Raw genomic sequence first — 9,581 nt, 5'->3', positions numbered from 1 at the left:
TCCATATGAAGGGTCTGGTGAGAACATTCATGTTTCAGTCTTCGAGAGTCTGATGATCTGGTAGATGCATCTCTCTGAACATACCTGAACTTCCCTGACTATTGGAATGAGATAGTAATCAACTAAATTTCTGCATAATAGAAATCACTAATGGAAATTCATAACCCTTGTAGAGGTACTTGAGAATGATTTATTATTTTAAAACCTTGTATTTACATGGGATAATAGGCCAAAATATTTTGCATGAAATATTTATTATCTGCTCTTAAAATTGTACTGGATGGTTAAAGTGTTATTTTGTCCTACTGCAAGAGAGAACAGCAAACTCGGGATATCGCTGGTAAGAAGAAATCTGAGTTGTGACGGTCTGACAAATTATAGCCAATGTCTCAAACATTTGTTAAAGAACTTTGGTGGAGAAGATGGCCTCTGTAAAAGCGCTGGAGTTGTGTGAGCAGGAAAATGTGGCTGGAGGAGAGGGCCCCACAGAGGGTGGGACTGCTCTTCTCCAAAGCCACAATTCCTTATCTTAAGTGACCATGAGAAGAAGCACAACGTATGCAACCTGGAGGAAAGGCCAGATAGCGGTCATGCGTGCAGGGAGAGAGAAGCAACTCCCCAATGACCCCCCCAAGCCCACCGACCCATTTCCAGAGAATCCTGGGAACGTGAACTGTTGAGACCACTGACTCATTTTCTGGAACACTCCTGAGCTCACACTGCGCTTGCTCAATGATGGCAAACCCCCACCCACAGTGGCAGACCCTTTAGCTATAAAAGAAGGGAGGACGAGTTCTCAGCGCACACCCTCCAGAACTGGTTCTCTAGACTGGCTGGACCAATGCTGGACCCAGGACTGGTGAAATCCTTTTCTTCTTCCCTTCTCTCCCTCTCTCTCTCTCTCTTTTTCCCATGGTCCCTACACCTCGTCCTTTTAAACATAAATGGTTGACCAAGTCTGGGACTAGGAGTGAATCCAGCCGCCCCTGGGCTTCTCTTTGAGAAGGAGTCTAGAAAGCAAGGGGGTCCGCTCTGAACCTCGTGACTCAACGGGAGGGCTCTCCTTATTTCTTCTTTGAATTGATCCCCAAATAAGTAAGGCTTACGTATGGTTAGCACGTGTTGTACAGTTCACTGGCACAGTTTCATGTTCCTTTTTGCTGCTTCTTTTTCTATACTTCCCTTCTCTTTTCAAATGGTGGCTTAATGACATGATGCAAGGTTCACATTGATAAGTTCACTTGTACTTGAGCAAGGTTAGCTTGGTTGAATAAATGTTGATTGTTGTTTGAACTCCCCTGGTGTCATTTCACCTCAATTCTGACAAACAAAATCCACGAACCTGAGTCACTCCAACCTTGGGATGCAACATGAGTTTACCAGAGGCCTCTTAGAATTACCTTTCTAATCACCTAGGCATGACACTGACTTATTTTTCATAGACAGATAAGCAGAATTATTTTCTCCTATTTTAATGTGAAACTAAATGTCTTGTTTGGGCCAATAGTGAAGAGGAGAAGTGTTTGCTTCTCACTGGGAAGGGTTTTACCCTGAGACTGCACTGTCCGAAGGACCTTGTTCCTTTGATTACTACAGCAAGGCAAAGGAGAGAGGGGGTTTCTCTCCTAACTCTATTAAAGGATGGTGGAAACCACTGGTAAGTACTGCAGAAGTACTGAGGCTCACAGCCTTCTTGACCCGTTTTCCCCATCTATACTAATATGCGGAAGGACTGGTGTCAACTAGCTCGATGCCTTTAGTCTTCTTTGCATAAACAATTTCAGGTCTTTAAAAATGTTTCTTTCAGTTGCCTTAAATAGCCAGGCATAAACGATTCGAACCGCAGAGAGATAAAGTACAAAGCTTTCCCCAGTGAAGGATAGGGATTAACAGAGTTTCTTGAGAAGCGTGGATTAGAGGAGAAAAATAATAACAATTTTCTTCTTTGTAGAGAAATAACATCTCTGGCCATACAAGCCAGTCACAAAAGAAAAAAACACAAAAGGTTGTTCTCCTTGCTTTTTAGCTTCGGTGAATTTTTTTTTGCTCTGTAAGTGGTGGCTCTGGTACACTATGTGCTGGGCGGGATGTGGCTGTCCGGTGAGAGAGGGAGCTGTACAACCACATCGCTTCTCTGCTGTCAGGGAGTTGAGAATTTGGGATGACCCAGACAACACCAGCGTAGGGTGTGTGGCTTCCTATTTCCTCTTACCTCTCAAAATCCATCCCCGTATTCATCCCTGAAACTTCAGGTTAGGTGCCTTGGTTCTTCTGGCCTAACCTTTTCAAGCAAATTTTCCAGGTACTTACTCTTGGTTCTTTTAAATGCAGCAATGGTTTGGAATGGCGTGATACACGGGAGAGAGCCGTGATGGGTAAGTGGTTCCTGCTGGCTTTTGCATCTGGGGCTGCGAGGGCGAGGCTGGTTTTGGAGCTGGAGAGTCCAGATTTTCATTCCATTGCAAAAATGACTCAGGATCAGTCATGCTGACAACGCTATGTCAAAGGCACTGGCCTTTTTCCACTGCTGGAGGAAAAATGTTTGGTGTTTGGTATCCACAACAGATAAATTCTGGGAGACCTCATGCTGTGAGTAAATCTGTGCATCCTGGAAGTTTGTCTGCTTTCTGCCACGAGAAAAAGGCTTTGAAGAATCCACAAAGCCCCATGGGATTTCACTAGAACTTAGGTCTTCCTCTATAACTGGAAGTGTAGCTGGAAGTAAAGACCTGACGCCAGACCTATTAATTTTCTATGCTTTGAATTAACTTTTTTTTAACTGAGATTTGAAGATTAGAAGAGATTTAGGCACATCCTTGAAAATACTTGGCATAAGACCTTTGTGTACAATACATTAGTACTGATAATGTCAGGAGAGCATCTGGAAAATCTCAATATGAACTTAGGAACCCGTATAAAATTGTTTCATAATCAGTTCTCATTTTCAAACTCTGAGATAAAATGCATGGGATAAAAATAAAAAATATTCTGTTCTTTGTTTTTTAAATTTAAACTTTTAGGCGAAGTATAAACATCAGTTCCAGACAATTCAGACTCTCTCTTGCTACTACCAGTGATGAAAGCAGGTCATTTCAGGAAGGAAGGATGTAGATAATGTCACAGTTTTTAGGGAAAACACACCTGCTTTTGTATTTGTCACGGCATACAAAAAACAGTCTTGATGCCCCTTAATTTTCCATAGAAGCAGTTTGACACCATTGGATAAGTAGCCCACGGTTTGACTCCTTTTCAAGTGAAATTGCCATTTAAGACCCTCATGCTGCAGATATTAGTACCTGTATCTGGCTTTCAGTTCGTGAGCAGTCTCGTGTCTGTAGGACTGGAGCCCAAAGCTTTAATAAACAGTGGGCTGTTGGTAGTGACAAATGCTGTGACTATGAAGGGTTGCAAAATGCCTTTTTTGGAAATCATGACTGTCACACATATGCAGCTCTAAGCGTGTTTCATTTACTATTTTGATGTCTGTATATGTCAGATCTCTTGGTATAGGCGAGGTTATTTTAAGACCAGAGGACAGAAGTGGGGCCACAGGCTGCAGCTGCTATTGAGGTGCATGCCGTTAGGTGGGTTCTTGAGCCCAGGGACCCACGATGTGCCACATCTCCCTTGCTATTAATATAGCACTGTAGCGTGTGTGGTGACCTAGGGCAAACCTTTCTAGATGTCAGATTAAAAATCAGGCCACCGAGGGTCATCTAGGACTTTTGTGGAACAAATTGGAAAAAAATCCTGGCTTTTCAAGTGTGTTAGAGAGAAATACAGGTAGCATCAGAAAAGAGTGAAATGGCTCGAGATCTGTGTCTCATAGCCAAGAAAACAAAGGCCACAGTATGTTTTCTCATTATTCTGATGGGCAGCTGCCAATGTCCACCAAAGGCGACCAACTCTAAATTGTACCCCTTGACTGGAAGTCTGACAAGGTGCCATTTAGAATGAATTAAATTGTTGCTCTAAGCAGAAAAGCTTCCCCTGGTGTGAGTGGCTGGCATAAACTGGTGATATCCACTCTCTTGCATTTTTATTCTGTACTTCACGCTAAACTGCCCCTGGTTTTCATCTGTATGTCCAGTGGAAGAAATAAATCATATACATGCAGCTTTTAAACCATCTGGGATTTCTTCCAAGTGCTGCTGCCCCAGGGCTACTCTCTAGCACTTTTATGCTGCTGGAGTAAAGAGGAACTACCTGCATACATTTAATAGTATTTCAGTTAAAATGTGAACACTATGTGTCAGGTACTAGTGCATATCTCAGACTATTAGCAGAATGGATCAGAAAGTGGTTTACTCAGTGCTGTGCAGCAGCCCCAATGGCATCGCTACTCAAACTAGTGCTTTACCAAGAGTGAACAGTTGCCTGTATTTAACAGTCTTTCTGGAGGCTTTCCTCCCCCCCTTCAAAATAAAGTGGTTGGAATGGAATAGAACAGAATAGAATGCTTCAGTTGGAAGGGACCTACAACGATCATCTGGTCCAACTGCCTGACCACTTCAGGGCTGACCAAAAGTTAAAGCATGGTATTAAGGGCATTGTCCAAATGCCTCTTAAATATGATTACTAGCTACGGTCCCAATTCTGAAAATATTTCTGGCTTTTATTCTGTTCCCATGAGGAGCTCTATAATCTTTCATGGGTCTCTTTGTGGTAGTCAACACGTTCACTGCATCTACTTGGCTTGAGCTGCACCCATTGGCTTCATCTATTTGTTTGACCAAGTCGAGAGGAGAAGGTTCAGGGGATGTGGATCGGGAGGCAGTGGTGGCACCGCAGAGAAGGTGTTTGGTTCACATCATGTCACGTAGGGCTCCCAACACTGTTGTCGGGTCTGTCGGTGCCCAACCTCCCTCTGCTTCTTCCTTTCTCTCTGTTCTTCCTTTCTGCCCCTTTCCTAGGTGTTGGCATCCCGCACCCTGCGGTGCGAATTTGCCGAGGTTTTCCCCCACACCTGCTCCGTGGGAAGGCTGCTGGGATGCCCTGCTGGGGCAGCCAGAGGTGGATTTCCAGGTGTTTTCCCCAAATTCCCTTGGCAGTCCTGGTGTCCCTATTGCACATGATCCAATTCATGGAGAGCCACAGAGCATGGGTTAGGGAGATACCTGGGCTTTTCTTCTTGGTGCTGCTAGGTGGCTGATTGGGAAATTGTCAAGACATTTTTAATCTGAGATTCACGGTTACAGTAAGAATTTTACAGTTTAAATTTATGATGCAAAGCAGTCTGAATGCTCTGGCAGAACCTCAATTAACCGTGTTTATAAATCCTTTTGTATGTATAAGTATAAATATTTTTCACATCTGAATAGGAACATTAGAGTTACATGACTGAGCTTTAAAATGCTGGAGGTTTAACTTTCAATTCAAGAAAGCAGGAAGAGCAATGTTTAACAATGGAGAAAGTGGGGATATTTTCCCCCGATTTTTCAGATATGCAGGAGTGTTCCAGGAGATTCTTCCCACTGCCTTCTCAGAAAAAAAAAAAAAAAAAAAAAAAAAAAAAAAAAAAAAGAAGCTTCTTTATGCAAGTGCTAAGAACAGAAGAATTACATCCAAAACAACAAACAAATCATACATTAAAATAATAGAATATATCAGAAGATGCCTTTCATTTTTAGCAGTAGATGTTTAGTATTAGGAACTGTTACACTGGTACACAAAAAGGCTCCATAAGCTCTATCCTCACTGAAAATTAGCATGACTTAATTTCCTAGTGGCTCTTCTAGATTAGCTGTTGCAGAGTAACCTCCTGCCTAAGCACTCTCTTTGAAAGGGAGAGGGGTTTTATTTCTGGATAACGGCACAGCACTTGCAGGTGAAGTTAAATCTTCTTTTTTAAATTCTGAAATAACACTCATCTGAGAGAGCTGATCTAAATAGATATTCCAGCACAGGTTTAATTAGTGACGGACTAGATAAGGCTGACTCTGTTTTCCAGTACTGAGCTCAACTTCTTTATTTTTGCAGACATGTGGATTTGATTTTAAGCTCAGAAACCACTCTTTGGTAATTAAAACAACTATGCCTAGCTTTGAGTGTGTGAATCAAAAGAAGCTGTTTCTAGGATTGAGAATTATGTTTTATTCTTTTAATTACTTTTCTCTCTTTTATTCCTTATCCTCCCCTCCCCGCTCCAATTCAGTTCTCAAATTCTTCTCTTATTTTCTTGGCCCTTTTCCTTTTCTCCCTTCCATTTCTTCTAACTGTCTTGAGAACTGAGAAGGAAAGAGTGTTGAACAGGAGAAGTTGCAGGAGTGGTGAATATTGCTCCTTTGAACCTGTCGGCTTTGAAGAAGTCATCTGAGGTCTCTGAGGAAAAAGTGTTATGGAGCTGTATGTCAAAAGGAACTGTTTAACTTTTTCATTCTAGTAAAATCATTGACTTTAATAGTTTCTGTGAGATGATCAAATGAGCAGGAGCAGGGTTTCTCACATATTTCCGGTTACTGTCATCATGGGGTCTGTGGTCATTTCCTACAGATCACACCACAGATTGCTTCATAGCTTGGAAAGCCTGTGAAAAATCACTTCCCCTTTCCATCAACATCTCTCTTTTTTTTACTTCATGAAATCTTTCCTGCAGACCTGCAAAAACGTTCAGGGTCCTCAGCTGGGAACTGCTGCTTTATACCACAGTGTGTAGGTCATCCCAGCCAGTGTCACAGGAGGCCTATTATCATAATTTGTAGGAAAACTCTTAACAGGACTTTAATTGTCAATGTGGTGCTGGGTTGCAGCTTGTCTTTTTATGTAAGGAAGGCATCTAACCATGTCACCTGCTTTACATTATGTTGCACCTCAAAATCAGCTGACAAGGACCTGACAAGTGCTTCTAGTGGACCCATCTTTTAAAGTGCAGATGAGCATTTGTCTCTGAAATTGCCAGGAGGTACTCGAGTATCTTCTCAGGCTTTGGAAAATGATGCCAGTATCATGCAGTGTTGCCATTTTATTTTTTTTTTTAATGTCATGAGAGTGGAAGGCAAAGTACTGTGGTCAGGCATCCAGCTAGCATGGAAGGCAAAGTATTTTAGTGAGGCACCCAGCTAGCATATGCAACATGTTACGTGATTTATTTTGCTACAGCTGCTACTGAAAAGCATGACACAACCGATACCCTCCCTGTCCTTAGCAATTCAGAGCATTTGACCATTCTCAATTGCTGTTGTCAAACGTGAATCAGCTGGGAAGCTGTTGCAGGAGACTTTGTACAGGTAATAGATGTGTTCTTGGGAGTTGAAATTTATCTGCTTGGATTATTTTGGTGCCTGTGCTTACTTGGACATTTATTTATTTATTTCAGTGATGGAAACAGAGAAGCATAGATCATCAAGACCTGCTTGAGGCAAACCAATCTGTATCTTTGAGAGAAGGGGTAAGAAAGGAGGCTGCTACAATCTGCCCACGCGTTTCAAGCATTGTAAAATGGAAACAACAACAGCTCCCTTCTTTCTTGAAGCAAATACTAGAGTTTAAGAAATAGCATGGGAAAGTTATACCTCCCATACTGGGGCCTGCTCTTTAGAACAGGTAGAAGAGAGGCAAAAGCCAAGATGGGAAAACTCTGGATATTGTGATTCAATTTAGAAGAGGGAGGTCACACCAAATTTGAGCTGATTGCCTAGTCTTCTTTCAGTGAGTACCCAAACAGGGCTGTATTTACGTTAAATCCAGAAGCAAAGCAAGATTTTCAGTATGAACAGGTTGATAAACATGCTTTCTCTTTTCCATTTGATACCGTTAGGGGCTAGGGAATATCCCTTCATCAAAGACAAGATGCGGTGGGTAAAGTAAAGGAGCACTACTCTTTATGTCTTACAACTAATCTTCCACATTTCTTCCTATGAATCACACTGCCTTGAAATGATGGGCACACATTTCTCCAGCTGCTCCTCAAATCATTAATTAAATGATGATTAATTAAACCCTCCTGAAGAAATCAGGGCCAGCACATGCCCTGTGGTGTCACTTGGGAAGGCTTGTTTCCATAGGAAGTCTAGGCTTTCAAAGAGTAAGGTATGTTTTTAAAGCCATGGCATTGTATTCCCATTTCAACTTCAGCTATGTTATGTTAAACTGAAAATCTTTCTGTAAAGGCACAGCTGTTACTCTGCTTATGTTGACATAACTTGTGAAACTTTCTCATAGTGGAGCAGAACCATAGGTCTTATGATTGCTTGATCAGCCCATAGGTGAATTTAACTTTGCTGGCTACTAACAACTGTAGCTTTTCTTAGCTGGTACCACAACCTCCTTTTGATGAAACCTCAGATGAAACTGGTAGATAAAAACAAGGATCAAGATAAAGCATAATTGAAAATCATTGCTTCCATACCTATCAAGTCATGAAATAAGGACTGAAGGCCTCCTTAGAAATGGTGCTTGGTATGTGCATTTTTGGATATTCTGCATACTTTTCAAGGGGGCATAGTTAGATTCTCTAAATTTTAAGTCTTGTTTATGTAATATTTTCTGAAATAAATCTCCACCTGAGAAGTTAGAGAGGTGGTAAAGAAGCATCATCATATCATTTTGATTCTTTTTGCACTGACATAACAAAAATCCTTTGGTTTTGATTTAAGATGTTACTTTATTCAGCTCACTACTAAATTTGAAATTATATTTGTACTGTGCATGGCCATAATATCAGATATTACTGCTCAAAAGATATGTTGGATCTACAGCTTTTGTTGACCCTTGTGACATAATAGGTAATACCAATTTTTCTCATGTGTGAGCAACTCATTGCCTTAGGTCAGGATAACAGGTGACTTCAGTTATGCAGTTGATCAAGCAGCCTTGTGGCTTTCAGGCTTTAAAGCACTGCGGGGGTTCTTTAGAATGAATCTTCTGGTACGGTGGTGTGAAGGAATAGATGAACGAGTTCATCTCCTAAATTGCTGTGAGGGAGCTGGCTTCTTAGAGTAAGATGTGAGTATTCTCAAAAAAAGTTGTAACCTCTTTTAGGACTTTCAAGTTGAGTGCTCTGAAGCGTATAAGGAAGACCTGACTCATGAGAAGTGTCTTTAGAACGCACTTGATTTTGGCTCCCAATGGAAGAGGAGAAATGTTAATAATAAGCATAACTAAACTAGGGTCAATTATGTACTTTTCAGAAATATTTTGAGCTACCTGAAGGCATGCTTTCTCAGGACTAGACTAAGTATTCTTATTTTCCCAAAAGATTATAGCTGTTTAATAAAGCCTGTGAAGACTTCTTCTGGAGGAAGGAGGGGTAGTCTTTCCAGACTAAATGGAGGATAGGGGATTGAAGTAAAGTAGACCCAAACCTGGATAACATATACATAGGAAAAAAAAAAAAAAAAAAGCAGTAGACCTTCTGGAGTGTCTCAGGGAAAAGAGGAGTAGAGTTTTTAACTTTAACAACCAGTCTTCAAATGCCAGTAGGCAGAGGCAGACTGTGAGATGTGTCTCAAAATTGGCATGTGACTCTAGTCGACTGATGGCCCCAAAACTTCAAGAAATGCCAAGCAATAAATCAACTTCCTAATAGAATACTATGGTCTTGCTTGTGTGTGTGCTTTGTATGGTTCCTTGCTAGCTGCATT

Source organism: Aquila chrysaetos, chromosome 17 (assembly GCF_900496995.4).
Source record: "Aquila chrysaetos chrysaetos chromosome 17, bAquChr1.4, whole genome shotgun sequence".
In the NCBI taxonomy this organism is placed as follows: Eukaryota; Metazoa; Chordata; class Aves; order Accipitriformes; family Accipitridae; genus Aquila; species Aquila chrysaetos.
The sequence above is the reverse complement of the archived record's forward strand: the minus strand, read 5'-3'. Positions refer to the sequence as shown.